The following is a 15,415-nucleotide window of genomic DNA, read 5'->3' on the forward strand; positions in this document are numbered from 1 at the left end:
ATTTGAAAATTCTCATGTTAACATGCATTTTGAATTTGATAGCCTGCTTGTGCCTCTCCCAGATGAAAGAAATCAGAATATTATCTTGAATTACCCCCTCCCCCCTTTGTTTGTGGTAACATTAAAAATTTACAGTCTTAACTATTTTTTGTATTAAGAATGTTCACATTGTTGTGAGACAGAGCGCCAGGACTTTTTCATCTTGCATATAAATGAAGGTCTCTATCCATTAAACAGTTCCTTTTTCTCCTTCCCCTAAGTTTCAGGTAATCATTGAGCTGCATCAGATTTTTTTTGACAAAGTTTCCAGTCTTCATTTACTGACATTGCATGATAAAATATGATGTGGCAAATCTGGTGTAAGTTTTCTAATTTTTCCATCTTGCTATGGGAGAAAAAATGGTATTTTGTTGATATTCTAGGACTCCTGTAATAGTCTTTTTTTTTCCCATTGATTTTTTTAAAATCTTTATTCAAATTATTACAGATGTCCCTCTTTCTCCCCCCCACCCCATAGCTCCCCTCTACCCCGTTCCCACACCACCCGCTGCCCTTACTCCCCCCCCCTCCGCCCTGCACTGTCCTCATCCATAGGTATATGATTTTTGTTCAGTCTCTTCACGCACACCCCCTTCCCCCTAAGAATTGTCAGTCCACTCCCTTTCTATGCCCCTGATTCTGTTGTATTCAACCAGTTTATTCTGTTCGTCAGATTTTTTATTCACTTGATTTTTAGATTCACTTGTTGGTAGATATGTATTTGTTGTTCATAATTTTTATCTTTACCTTTTTCTTTTTCTTCCTCTTCTTAAAGAATACCCTTCAGCATTTCATATAAAACTGGTTTGGCGGTGATGAACTCCTTTAGCTTTTTGTTATCTGTGAAGCTATTTATATGACCTTCAATTCTGAATGATAGCTTTACTGGGTAGAGTAATCTTGGTTGTAGGATCTTGCTATTCATCACTTTGAATATTTCTTGCCACTCCCTTCTAGCCTGCATAGTTTCTGTTGAGAAATCAGCTGACAGTTGTATGGGTACTCCCTTGTAGGTAACTAACTGTTTTTCTCTTGCTGCTTTTAAGATTCTCTCTTTGTCTTTTGCTCTTGGCATTTTAATTATGATGTGTCTTGGTGTGGTCCTCTTTGGATTCCTTTTTTTGGGGGGTTCTGTGCGCTTCCTGGACTTGTAAGTCTATTTCTTTCACCAGGTGAGGGAAGTTTTCGGTCATTATTTCTTCAAATAAGTTTTCAATATCTTGCTCTCTCTCTTCTTCTGGCACCCCCATAATTCTGATGTTGGTATGCTTGAAGTTGTCCCAGAGGCTCCTTACATTATCTTCATATTTTTGAATACTTTTTTCTTTTTCTTTTTCTGGTTGGGTGTTTTTTGCTTCCTCATATTTCAAATCTTTGACTTGATTCTTGGAATCCTCTACTATACTGTTGAATCTCTGTATATTATTCTTTATTTCAATCAGTGTATGCTTAATTTCTGACTGGTCCTTTTCCATTTTTTTGGTATTCTCACTAAGATCCTTGCAGGTCTCACTAAGTTCCTTGGAGGTTTCTAGGAGATTCTTTTTTTTTTTTTAAATATATTTCATTGATTTTTTACAGAGAGGAAGGGAGAGGGATAGAGAGTTAGAAACATCGATGAGAGAGAAATATCGATCAGCCGCCTCCTGCACACCCCCCACTGGGGATGTGCCCGCAACCAAGGCACATGCCCTTGACTGGAATCGAACCCGGGACCCTTCAGTCCGCAGGCCGATGCTCTATCCACTGAGCCAAACCGGCCAGGGCTAGAAGATTCTTGAGTAACCTTATAACTCTGGTTTTGAACTCTATATCCAGTAGTTTGCTTTCTTCCATTTCTTTCATTTGTGACACGTTTCTTTGTCTCCGCATTTTGGCTGCTTCCCTGTGTTTGTTTCTATGTATTGGGTCGCTGCTAAGTCTACTTGAATTAATAGAGTGGCCTTGTGTAGTAGGTGTCTTATAGGGCCCAGTGGCTTAGCCTCCCCAATCACCTGAGGTGGACACTCTTGGTGCCCCTTTGTGGGCTGTGTGCACAGTCTTGTTGTAGTTGAGCTTTGATTGCTGTTGGTATCACTGGGAGGAATTTACCTCCAGGCCAATTGGCTGTGAGGTCTAGCTATGTGTACAATGGAATAGCTGCTCTGCAGGAGACACCCTTATGGGGCAGGACTTGCTTCAGTGCGGCTTTGGTGCTTCCTGAGTCTGCCCCTTGAGTGTGTCACTTATGTATGTGAAGAGTCATAATCTGGTATGGTCTCACACTGACCACTGGGTACACTGGCTCTTGGATCTTCAAGGAGGTGCAAAGTCGGCCACTGCCTGGGGCCACCCAGCAGGAGCTACAGAGAGATCTGCAGATTCCTCCTCTTTGTATGGGGTTTGGAGGTGCCCAGATGAGGCCCAGCTGTGAAGCAAGTTAGATTGCTGCAGTGCTGGACTTTTCCTTCTTTTGATAGCTTTGGGGCTCCCTGACCCAGCTGCAGTTTGACAGGTTTTAGGCTGAGAAAGGATGGGCCATTCATATGCAAAAGCTGCTGTGCACAGCTTGGGTGGGGTTGTAAATTGGGTTGGGCAGGATCTCAGGGAATCTCTAGGGCAGAGCAAACAGCAATGGCTGCCAGTCAGCCCTGCACCAGAGAGGTCCCAGCTCAGGAACAATGACTGCTGTGAACACCTCTGTCTGGAAGAAAGCTGCCCCCGCGTTCCTGCCCCGATGCCAGACAGTACAGTTTCTCCCTGTATGTGTCTGAGTCCCCCAAAGTCTCACCCGGCACTGGAGCTCAGAGCAAGGGGAAGTTTTTATCTCCCTCCTGATTAAAAAAGCAGCACACCCGGGTGCCAGCCCGTTTGTGCCTCCGCACCTCTGCACCTCCTACCAGTCTCAGTGCACTTTCTTCTTTACCTCTTTAGTTGTAGTACTTACACCCAGCCAGCTTTCCCGTTCTGGATGATAGTTTTTCTGTATTTTAGTTGTAATTTTGATATGGTAGTGAGAGGCAGCAAGTACAGGTGTTTACCTATGTCGCCATCTTGGTTGAATCTCTCCTGTGATACTGTTGGCCATCCCTACTAACCTTTACTTTATTTACATCCCTCTTTATGCAATATAGTAACCACTTTGACACATATTAGGTTTTTACTTTCCCATCTTTTCCATGATCATATCTTCGGAAACCATTAATGTAGCCTCCTTATGGTTGGGCTTTTAGATCACAAAATAATTCATGCCTCATAAGAGAGTTAAACAATGTATTAAGTAGAAAAGACCTGGAGGGTACATTGTCCTCTTATTGTTTAACTTTCGATGTTGTGGACTTCATGGAGTAGACTTATATTGGCTTGAAAGTCATTTGTTTACTCTAGTGTAATGTATGTGTTACAAGTTGTTAAGATTTTCTAGCCATCACCTATTTTACCTGTGGAAGCTCTTCCTGTGCACTCCTTCCGTTTTTCTTGGGTCTTTTGTGCTCACTTTTCCATTGTAGGTGGTCCTGCTGTATGGGAACTGGCTGGGTTGGGGTAGTCTGGAACATTAAAGGGCAATATTCTCTGATGAGAGTGTTGGTTATCAAGAGAGTTGGACTATCTGATGGTTGAAAATTTATCTGTCCAGTTACATAGACAGGGTGCTTTGGCCACCGTATAAGGAAAAAGAAACCACACCTGCTATTTTAAGAGACAACTTAATATAAGGAATTATTAATCAGGTATGGGAATAGTAAACAGCCCAAAAGAGAACCTTGATGGTCACATGGAGGTTTTGACCATCATCTGCCTCAGTGAGGGACTAAATAGGAGGATGGACCCATTGGAAGTGGGGCTGAGACCTCCTGTGAGCTGATGTGTGTGTCTCTAAGCTTGGAGGAGTAATTTTTGGAGCTGGAACCCAGACCTCACAGGAGGGGCTGCCAGGTGATGGGTTCTGGTGAATCTGAGGCAGTGTGATGAGACTTTTTTGGGACTGTTGGGAAAACTGCAAGCTGGAATTAGTTGCCAATTCTGGGGAGGAAGCAGTATTGCTCTGGAGAAGCTGATGGAATGGGAAAGCGTTTGTCTCTTCTTCCTGTCCATTCTCCCTCTAACATCCTCTATTGGCAGAGCCTAACAGGGAACCAGCTGGCAAAGCAGAAACAAAGTTGGCAGTTTTCCCACCCCAGCATTACAAACTGGAATTTAAAAAAGGTTAGGTCTGAAACTGAGTGACAATAGCTTCGTAACTGGCACAAATACAGAATCCAACTTAGTTAATCTTGGTGAGTTTCCCAGTATTAGTGGCTTTGGTGGGCATGCATTACATGTTGAAATTAATTGAACTTTTCCGGTTTGTAAGGGACTGAGTGTGGAACCAGATGTGAGTGGAAAGCCAGTGGACATTCAGTCACTTCTTGCTACCTTAATGGTATTGAGGCAGATGATAGAGAGAAACTAGCATGGGCTCTAGGGCCAGACAGATCTTTTTTTGGGACTTTTATTTTATTTATTTATTTATTTTTTTTTTTAAATATATTTTATTGATTTTTATACAGAGAGGAAGGGAGAGGGATAGAGAGTTAGAAACATCGATGAGAGAGAAACATCGATCAGCTGCCTCCTGCACGCCCCCTACTGGGGATGTGCCCGCAACCAAGGTACATGCCCTTGACTGGAATCGAACCTGGGACCCTTGAGTCCGCAGGCCGACGCTCTATCCACTGAGCCAAACCGGTTTCGGCTATTTTATTTATTTTTTTTGCTCTAGTGTATGTTATGTTGGGCATGTTTTTTCGTTGGGCACCTAACTTCTCAGTTGAATAAAGCTAATAATTTCAGCTTCATTGGTTGTGGTGGGGATTAGAAATAAGATGTGTGAAATGCACTTAGTAGGCTCTTGAATGGTAGTGTTTATTTTGTGTTTTAATTAAGTGTTGTAGAAATCAGGAGTAGAGCCAACCCTTTGTGTTAAAGGAGTTAGTTGGAAGCCAGCAAATAGGAAAGATTAGTGTGTGATTGTCTCAATGAGATGGTGATGTGATTGACATAAAAATGTGTTAAATAGGCACACTTAAAGTTTCTTTCTTGGCTAGAAGAACAAGGGAATTCAGAGTGACATAACATAATGCAGGAGCTAAGCTGCACTCTCACAGACCTAGACACCCATCTAGGTCTCCTGTCATTCATTCCCCACGGTCACAAACAGCTGTGGATGACGACCACTGTTGCCGAGTGAGACGTTCCCTACTCATGCCCTCCTGTCCTCCACTCTCACCTGACCTGGGGATCTGGTTATTTGCCTGCTTATTCACTAGGTGCAAACAATTGGCACAAAAATAACTCCAGTACATTCTGAGTATGTTTATTTCAGATTGGGCGAAGGGACGGTCTCTTTCCGAGAAGCAGCCTCCAGCAGGTCTGGCTTCAGGCTTGTCAGTGTCCCTTTCTGCAGCAGGACAAGGCATATCATGTATGTGTGATGAAATTGCCTTACCAGCTGGGTGCTGTATCTGAATGTCTGAGCTGTTCATAGTTCTGATAACTTAAGTTGCCCATATTTCTCCATTGTAGTGGTGGGTGATAAATGTTTTCGTTTTCTGATTGATGGCAGAGTAGACTATACAGTAAAAGAGAGTCATCTTTGCTCTGTATGGTTAGAATGATATCTGTCCTGAAAAGGTACACACCTCATTTTACTGAAATTTTCAACCCAGGCTGAGAGTACTTTGAATTGGTGGATAAAATATGTGACACTAGACCTGGCAGCCTGATTCAGACCGGGGAGTGATGCAACTGGCAAGGCAGAAACTAGGTGTCTAAAGGGAGACCTCTCTGCCGTGCACTTACATAATTCAGTCTCATTTTTGGAAATGCACCACAATTTATTGCACAAATTTGACTGGGAATCTGGCTGAATTGAAGGTTCCACTGGCACCAGCTAAATAATGGTGTCATATCCAGCATCATTTTCCCTTCTGTGTTGTTCCAGGAAGAAACTTTAATAATAATAATTATATTTCTAATATGGTAAAGAAGGGAAGGCATTTACAAAGAAGCATTTCTTTAACAAAATGATATTATCTTCTGAATGGGCTCACCCGATCCTGCTTTGTATTACAGAGAAAATTGGTTTCCTGTTGTAAGAGATTTATTTTCTTTTCCTCTTGTTCCTTCCTCCTCTTCTAGAACCGTGGGAGGGCTTGTGGCACGTCACCCTGCTGGATGGGTTTCATCTGGCTTGAAGCCTGTACTTTAAGTAACGGGCTTGCCTCTTCTGAGGGCAGTGGCTCTCCATTTTTAGCCTGGGGATGAAGGGTAAGAAATGTGGGAGAAAATGTCTCCATTACTAGAAAACATGATTCGGGGCCAACTGGTTAATTAGGAGCTTCCAGTGAAGAGGAAAGAAGCTGTGAAGGGCAGAGCCAGTTGTGATATACTAGTCCCTGCTGGTTCCCTTTCCTCGCAGACCTCCAGGCCTGCTTTGTCCTTGAAGATTCCGTCTCCCCGCTCCTTTTCCCCTTGCACATTAAAACTCTCCTTTCTTATTTGGAGATTTTTTTGAGTTCTTTTCAATGAAGGCAGTTTCCATGTTAACATTAGTTCATGTTTGCAATTGATCTTCAGAACTATTAGCTCGGTAGAAAGAGGCTAGATAGACACTAATTATTTTTTTATTTCTTCTTAGCTCCATTTCCTCATTGGAACAGCATGTGAAGAGTGCTCTAGTCCAGCAGTTGCCAACCGGTGGTCCACGGATCACTGGTGGTCTGCAAGGTCCGAAAGGTTGGCGACCACTGCCCTGGCCAGCAAAACTTCGCACCTATTAGTGTTGTTTGAGATGAGCCTTTCCAAATGAAGGAAGTGCTCTGCAATCGTTCACCACACTTTTCTCCTGTGCTTCCATCTTAACTACAAATAATATCAAATGTCCTTTTTAAGGCTTAGTTCACTCTCAACTTCATAAGTGTTTTGGGGAAGGTTAGTACTTTTGATTGCACTTAGGAAATTATCCGCCTTTTTATTGTAGCTTTATACCATCATTTATTTTAGTGTGGAACTGTCACATTTGATATTTTTAGAATGATTGGTTCAACTTAAACTCTGAATGGTATTTTACGTGCTCTGTAAGAATTCCTGGTAACTATTAGCTAACGATAGATTGAGGGTGTGTTTTTTCAAAGATCATAAATAACAGAATTTATTATTTTATTTATTAATAGAGCAGTAGAGAGAGCAGAAATTGCTTTAAAGTCTTAGCCAGGTCAAAAGAGAACACACTGATTATTTGCATTTTGTAAATTTGAGTTTTTCCTAACACTACACAGTGAAACTACCAAGAGCATCACTGCTTACATATAGCCTAGATGTTACACGTGTACAGTGAGATGCCTAGTCCAGAATCTTTTTAATCATTTTTCAGTAATAATACGTATCTTTGTGTAATATAGAATGATATCTGACAATAGTAGCAGGAAGATTGACACCTTAAAAACAGTTCAAATTCAACTAGTGCTAAATAAGTGGCATTCATTAGATGATTTTGGTAACAGTGGTATGGACCTACAGTCATATTCCCTCCCCCTACCTTTGTTTTGATTTACTTTTATATTTACTAACCAGTTCCATTTATTTCCAAAATCACAGTAAGTGTAGTTTGGGTTTTAAAAATCTTTTAGATAGGCCTTTTTGCGTTCCTCATTTTATTCTAAAGGAGTATGGCACTATGCTAGGTGCTTTCTAGGTATTATAAAGATCCTTTTTCTCAGATCTTCCCTCTTGTGGTCTGGTAGGAAAGATAAAGATAAGCACTATATAAAGTAATTAAATTACCGTAATACAAGGCAGAAAGTGATTAGTGCTGTAGCTTTGGCTTATGTCCTCCGTCTCTTGACATTTTAGCTCTTGTTAATATCCATGTTAGATGTTGTAAAACTTAACTCAGATAAGTAGCTTTGCTTCTTAGTAACACTCACAGTGTAGTTGGTTTTCTCATGGCATTTATATTACCTAAAATGTTACTGAAATGTTAACTTAGAGTTGCCTTAATCTGTACCAGTATATTTAGTCTTTTTCTGATTTTTACAATGTTTTGAAATAATTTTGCCTGGTTTTTATAGCAAAGCCATATATAATGCCAGGTTAAAAAAAATGTAACCATGAAATTAAATTTATTCCAAGAAAGCAAACCTGGTTTGACATTTAAGTATCAATAAATGAAAATTTGCAACCTTAACAGACTAAAGATAAAAAACACATGATCTCAGCCTGACCAGTGTGCCTCAGTGGTTGAGCATGGACCTATGAACCAGAAGGTCACAGTTTGATTCTCGGTCAGGGCACATGCCCAGTTTGTGGGCTCAATCCCCAGTAGGGAGCATGCAGGAGGCAGCAATCAGTGATTCTCTCTCATCATTGATGTTTCTGCCTCTCTCCCTCTCCCTTCTCTGAAACCAATAATATATATATTTTAAAAAGCACACGATCACAAAGATGTCAAAAATATGTTTGCTAGAATTCAGTATTCATTCATGATGATGACCAAAGTTAGCAAACTAGAAAAAAAAGGGAAGTCTTAGATAAAAAGTGGAATTTGAGCTGTGTTATTAGGAGTGACTGACATTAAGTGCAAAGTGAGGACTATTTAGATAAAGATAAGAGCTATATAAGGTAATTGAATTACGTAATACAAGGCAGAGAGTGATTAGTGTCGTAGTACATCTTGTGTGCAGTAAGTGGGTAGTTTTGCATATAAATTATATTAAGCCAGGTAGTTGTTAGATTGCTGATTCTTAGGAGGAAACTGAGACAAGCCAGCAGCCAGGATCATTGTTTAGAGCCCAGGCTTCTATTCCATTGATCAGGGGCAATGATCAATAGAATGCTTGTGAGCCTTCTCTTAGTTTGGCCTTGAGATCTGTGAGGGATAAGTGCTGTTGTTTTATTTCACTCTTTGTCTTTGTCTGCTTGGATAATGGTTTTGGAGCCCTTAGAGCCTTTAAAGTATTTAGTCTTGGAATCTTTTAACTTTTGACAGGGTCTTGGGATTGGGGGGAAGACCTGGTATTTGGCCTCCTTTTTCTCCCCCATCCTTACTTACTGCATCTGAGCAATAAATAGCAAGTACTTCTTTCTGGAAATGCTCTTGGTTGGCTAATGTAATTGAGTAGAAGAGCAGTCTCCAGAGACAGATTTCCCCCCTTTACACGATGGCCTTGAAAATGGTACTTTAATTTTTGAATGTGCAAGTTCCTGTGGAACTGAATCATATGCTGTGCAGAGCACATGACACGTGAGTCCCTTCAAGGACATGAGGCTGCCTAAACCGGCTTTGCTTCTTTCCCTCTTTGGATACTGTGAAATGCTTCTCCTCCTGGCAGGTTGCCAGGAGACATTGGAATGGTGGCTGATTCTTGGACTTGCCACTTCTTCTTTTCTTCTGGCTAGTGTAGGTCTAGAGCAGCTATTTTCAACCAGTGTGAAAATTCTTAAAACATGCTATACCTGACTACTTAGTCAGGGACACTGACCTCTTTTCCATTATATTGGCAAATAAAAAATGACCACAGCCAGCACAACAATATCTGCCCAGTGTGAATAATTCAGAATTCCTTTTTACTTACATTTTTGTCAGATTGGCAAGAAAATATATTTTTTGGTGTGCCAGAGAATTTTAGTAATTAGTTTTATGTGTGCCAGCCATGAGATGAAAATGGGTGAAAATCGCTGGCCTAGAGCACTGGATGCCCGTGGGCGGCAGAGAGGATATGCCTTCTGTCGTGCCCTGGCATGGGCAGGTTGATTTTCTCTCTTGATTCTCAGATTCCACATTGTTGTCCTGTAGTTGGACCTAAGGAATATTTGAAAATCTTGTTCTTGAATGTTTCAAGTTGTCTTCTCTGTAATAGAAGTTCAGGGAGGATTTGAACTACTGCCTGCCCCCACTACACATGCAGAAATAAGCCTGAATTCCCTAGTTGTTACTTGTTTATTTTTTATTTTTTATTTAGCCATTTTGACATTGATCAAGCTCCTCATTGTTGCTTTCTGACTTTTTAAACCTTTGAACTCCCTTTTATTTCTATTGGTTTAAGTGGGGCCAGGTGCTGAAATGGTGCTCAGCAGCATTTCTCGAAGTGTGGCCCACAGCCCTCCTTGCTACTTGTTAAAAACACAGAACTGTGGAAATCACACCAGCTCTCTCCTGCATCAGGATAACTGGTGAGAGCCTGGCAGTCTGCATGTTTACAAGCTCCCAGGTGATCCTTAGGCACACTAAAACCTGACAACCTCTGACAGGGGCTGAGTGCCTTCTGACAGCAAGAAGAGAGTGAGTGCGGTGTCGGCTCACCGGCCAGGAGCCTCAGCCTCTGGGATAGCTGTGATCAGATCCTTGCTCTGCCATTACTTGTTACATGAAACAAGGCCCGTCACTTAACCTTTAAGCCTCACTTCCCTTGTAGAAGGGGATCACTCAGGGAGGATTGCTGTCTGATGAAGCCTACTTTGAAAGTTTTCCTCGCCTCATAGAGTCCCTGTCTGGGTCTGAAAACTAAACTGACAAAGATTGCTAAGAGAAAAACATACATATGTATTTCATATATGTTTTATGTGACATAGGAGCCTCCATTAGGAAATGGAGAGTGGAAGAAACAGACCTGAGTATTTTATGCTAGGTCTGACAAAGTGTAGGCAGTCCTGTAGAAATAAGATAGGTCAAAGAGTATAAGGGGAGTGTAGTCAACTTGGTTAAACTTAACAAGGCCTGTGTTGGATTCTTCATGGTGTCCCTTAATCTTTGGAAATAAGGCTGGTCCTTTTCTGTAGGTATAGGGAGGGCACCTCTCACATGAGGGTTATTATATGACCTGTTGCAGGGGAGAAGGTAGGAGGAAGGTCACAATGACCTTCTGCTTTTGTCCTTTTCTAAAACTCCTTTGGCTTGGACCCTACCTAAAAATAGCAATTACTATTATACCTTAAATTCCATTGTTTTCAGATGTTTTATTAGATCCTTAAACATGGGATCAGCAAGATCAAATAGGTTTGTCAGGAAAATCTAGAAATTTGAGGGTCTTATAAAGGCAATGAAACACACTTCAGGGGTCTGGTATCTGGCATAATCGTGGATTTGAAAGTTCAACCTCCTTCCGTTCTCAGACCCATGGAATTTTAAAAATATATATTTTTATTGATTTAGAGAGGAAGGGAGAAGGATAGAGAGATAGACACATCAATGATGAGAGAGAATCATTGATCCACTGCCTCCTGCATGCCCCACACTGGGGATCGAGCCCACAACTCGGGCAAGTGCCCTGATTGGGAATCAAACCATGACCTCCTGGTTCATAGGCCAACGCTCAACTACTGAGCCACACTGGCGGTTACACCCGTGAAATTTTATAAGCACATTTTAATGTTTATTTAATTTGATTTTAGTTTTTATTATTTACCATTTCTTCTTTGCTCTCTGGAGATATGTATGAATTGTATTGAATTGTTATGAATTTGTGATATACCCAAGACCTTGTTCTTTTTTTTCAGTTTTTTATTTATTTATTTTTAATATAGTTTTATTGATTTCAGAGAGGAAGGGGGGGGAGAGAGAGAAAGAGAGAGAAAGAGAGAGAGAAAGAGAGAGAGAGAGAGAAAGAGAAAGAAACATCAATGATGAGAGAGAATCATTGATCGGCTGCCTCCTGCATGCCCTCTACGGGGGATGGAGCTCACAACCTCTGCATGTGCCCTGACCAGAATGGAACCCGGGACCCTTCAGTCTGCAGACCGATGCTCTGTCCACTGAGCAAAACCAGCTAGGGCTATTTAGTGATTTATGAGTTTAAGTTCTATCTTTCATATTTCAACCCCTATCAGTTTTACATTTATCTAAACCAAACTGACATTTTCTAATGCTTTCTAAGTAACAAGTCTGATCAAAGCAGGCCATACCATATTCTCCTAAATTTAAACATTGAGTAGAAAAATTTCCTTAAAAGAAGAGTGCTTGTATCCCACAAGTATGTATGGATATTTTCTAACATAAGATACTTTACAAGCAGTTAAGTTCCAAACTGGGATTTAAAAATCTGTGGAAATCTGAGTTTCCAATGCAAATTCTTACAGTAAGGGTTACAGGCTAGTTTATTTTTGAACTTATGTTTATCAGTATATAAGAATGTCTTGGCAAAGTACTAGTTGTGCCATTACCAGGGTACATGGAGATAATGGCGCCTTTTGGTAATGAAGACACCTTTAGTAATGAAGACACCTTTTCCAGCAGAAAACAATGAGCTGGCTGCTCGGGCAACACTGAAACACTGTGTCTCATAAAGAATTTCTTCTGGTTTAAAGATATTTTGCTGATGATGTCTATGTTCAAGCATGTTCACCCTTGGAGGCTGAACTGACAGCAGGTCTTGATACTTCGATTGAATGGGTTCTGGAGACACAGTCAAGAAATCTAGCTGGTGATTGAAGTCATTTGTGAAGAGGGCCTGAAGACATGCAGCAATGTTCCCAGGACCTCTTCGTCTGAGATAACTTTGTCTTTACATTCCTCTGGAATATACCGGAAGGTCCTGGGGTTGTGGTTTATGTTCAGTGCAATCCAAGGTATGAAGCGGTACCTGTAACGGTGCCACCACTGCTGCAGGCCCTGCAGCAGGTGGCCCGGCATGGTGGCCCTGCGGCGCCCGGACATAGGCCCAGACCTTGTTCTTTAATAGACCCTATTGACCTTTAAGAGGTTTATTTGTTGGGAGAATGAAATAGAGCTAATTTAGAAACAAACAATTCCTGGGGAAATGTTTGGATATATGAATCTTCTTTGTATGGTCCTTTAAGTATGGAGGTGCTAGGTATCTTCCATTTGGCCAAGGTGGTTTTGATTTTGAACCTTTTTCCAGCTGCTGCTAATAACTTTCTAAGTTATCCACCTACCTTTGTGGATTCTGTCTCCTGGCTGCCAAGGGAATGGAAAGGTCCTTGATTGTAAATATGCACAGGGTATGTAGTTATGTTCCTATTTTTAAGTCTATAATTCAAATGGAAATCACAGTCTTTGTTTATTAAAATGGCATGTATGGTAGGGCAACAGGGACTGGCCCATTATTTACTGTTTGAAATTTCCTCCATTTAATCTGATCACGTCTGCTCTTATTTTAATTCAACAATCAGTTTTAAGATCTTCATAGAAATTAATTACGCGCGGCTACTTTAATATGTTACAGTTCAAGCTCTTTTAAAAACAAATATCAAACTTGTTTTTGACCCTGGTTATTTGAGAGAACGTTTGTAGATAAATTATTCCCTTCTGCCTCATGGAAGTATACATCTATGAACAACCCCCCCCCCCCCTTTTTTTTTTTTTTTTAGGAAAAAAAAAGAATCTAATGCGTTTTTTTTTTTGAGGAAAAGAATGGCCAGTTACACCTGGCCGGTGTGGTTCAGTGGTTTATGAACCAGGAGTCAAGTTCAATTCCTGATCAGGGCACTTGCTTGGGTTACGGGCTCGATCCCCAGTAGGGGCATGCAGGAGACAGCAGATGAATGATTCTCTCTCATCATTGATGTTCTAGCTCTCTCTCCCTCTCCCTTCCTCTCTGAAATCAATATATAGCCAGTTATTCTGCTGCAGAGCGGTATTTTAAAATTTAAAAAGTTGTCGAAAGTTTGGGGTTTTCTATCCCTAAATTTTTTTTTTTTGTTTATCCAATGTTATATAATAATATAATAAACATTTTCTTTTCAGCCTTGATGTTATACCACATTTGCTTCAGATCCTCTTCTTTCAAAGAGATAAAACACTACAGATAGAGTTGAAAGCCCCTGGGTACTCATCCTCAACACCATTTTTTTGTTGTTTTTTTGTTTCCTTTCTTCCACTGCCCATGGTACAGCAGTAACCATTAACCATTCATTATATATTCCAACATGGTTATCTTCTTGCTGCTTATGTAGCTCTGTGATTGTTTTTAGTTTGTATTTAAATGGACTTTTACTATATCATTCTACAGCTTGTTTTTCTCTATTTTTTTCAGATGTGTTCATTTGTTGTGTTGCTCTAATTCAGCTTAACTGCTCTGTGGTATTATACTCTGTGACTTTACTGTAAACAGTGTTAACATGAACACTGTTAGACTTGTCTGCACATGTGAGACTTTTTTGGGGTATAAATCTACCTGTAAATAGAATTTCTTAATTCGAGGAGTGCAGCTCTTAACTTTCACAAATGATGCAAGTAGCTCCATGGCAAGATGCCACAGTAGTTGAATAATTTTGTAATCTCATCAGTGGTTAAAGGGCACTCCCATTATCCTACATTCTCACCTTAAAAATGTTTGCAAATGTAATGGATATCCTGTAGTATCTCAATGTACATTTCCCTAAATATTAATGAAGTTACACCTTTTTGTCATATGCAATGTCCAGAGTTCTTTTGTGACATGCCAGTTCATACCTTTTACTAATTCTTCTATTGGATTGTTTCTCTTTTTTCTAGTTCTTCCTTTCTTTACTGAGTAAATTGAAGCAATCAGAAGAAAACTTCCAGTGACTCACTCCTATATCTACACCCCTAACAGTATCTGCATCCACACACCTAAATATGAATGATTGCTACTCCTATGTAGGCCAGTTCTGTCCTTGCTTTAGCACTTCTCTGCCCTACTTTATCACTCATTTGCTCTTTCCTGGACCATCGCCTGTTACTTCTTCATCTAAAATAAAAAACAAAAGCACCTTCTCTTCAACCTGTTTCCTTTGCCAGCTGCCCCATAATCCCTTTGTACTCCTTTGTGGCATAACTTCCAAAAGTGTTGCATGTACTTGCTTTCTCCAGATCTTCTCTTCTCATTCCTACTTCTAATTCTAATTAGGCTTTTGCCCCTGCTGCTCCACCAGAATTATTCTTGTCAAGTTAACGGCAACCCACATTTAGCTAAATCCAACATGCAAATCTTAGTCCTCATCTCATTTGCCTTGCTGCATTTAACACAGTAATTCATTCCCTCCTGAATTCTCTTCCTTTCCTTGGCTTCTAGGACATAACACACTCTGGTCATTTTGTCCTACTATGCTCACTGTTGCTCTTTCTCAGTCTCCTTTTGTAGATTTCTTACCTTATTCCTTTTTTAAAAAAAAAATAAATCTTTATTCAGATTATTACAATTGTTTCTCCTTATTCCCCCATAGCTCCCCTCCACCCGGTTCCCACCCCACCTTCTGCCCTTACCTCCCCCCCACTGTCCTCATCCATAGGTGTATGATTTTTGTCCAGTCTCTTCCTGAACCCCCCCATACCCCTTTCCCCCTGAGAATTATCAGTCCACTCCCTTTCTATGCCCCTGATTCTATTATATTCACCAGTTTATTCTATTCCTCAGGTTTTTTTTATTTTTTTATTTTA

The 15,415-nt window shown here is 40.6% G+C and overlaps 1 protein-coding gene and 1 pseudogene across 2 annotated transcripts in view; one reads left to right on the top strand and one right to left on the bottom strand.

Annotated features, from left to right (window-relative positions):
• The window catches only part of LOC308245957 (SET domain-containing protein 9-like), a 64,556-nt pseudogene extending 51,871 nt beyond the window's left edge, over positions 1-12,685 (bottom strand). Inside the window, exon 1 of the transcript in view lies at positions 12,217-12,685. The product of the transcript in view is annotated as an SET domain-containing protein 9-like (transcript). The remainder of the gene's footprint in view (positions 1-12,216) is intronic.
• SND1 (staphylococcal nuclease and tudor domain containing 1) overlaps positions 1-15,415 on the top strand; it is a 495,060-nt gene that overhangs the window by 166,537 nt on the left and 313,108 nt on the right. The window lies entirely within an intron of this gene.

This window comes from Plecotus auritus, assembly GCF_963455305.1.
Source record: "Plecotus auritus genome assembly, chromosome: 4".
Classification (NCBI taxonomy): Eukaryota; Metazoa; Chordata; class Mammalia; order Chiroptera; family Vespertilionidae; genus Plecotus; species Plecotus auritus.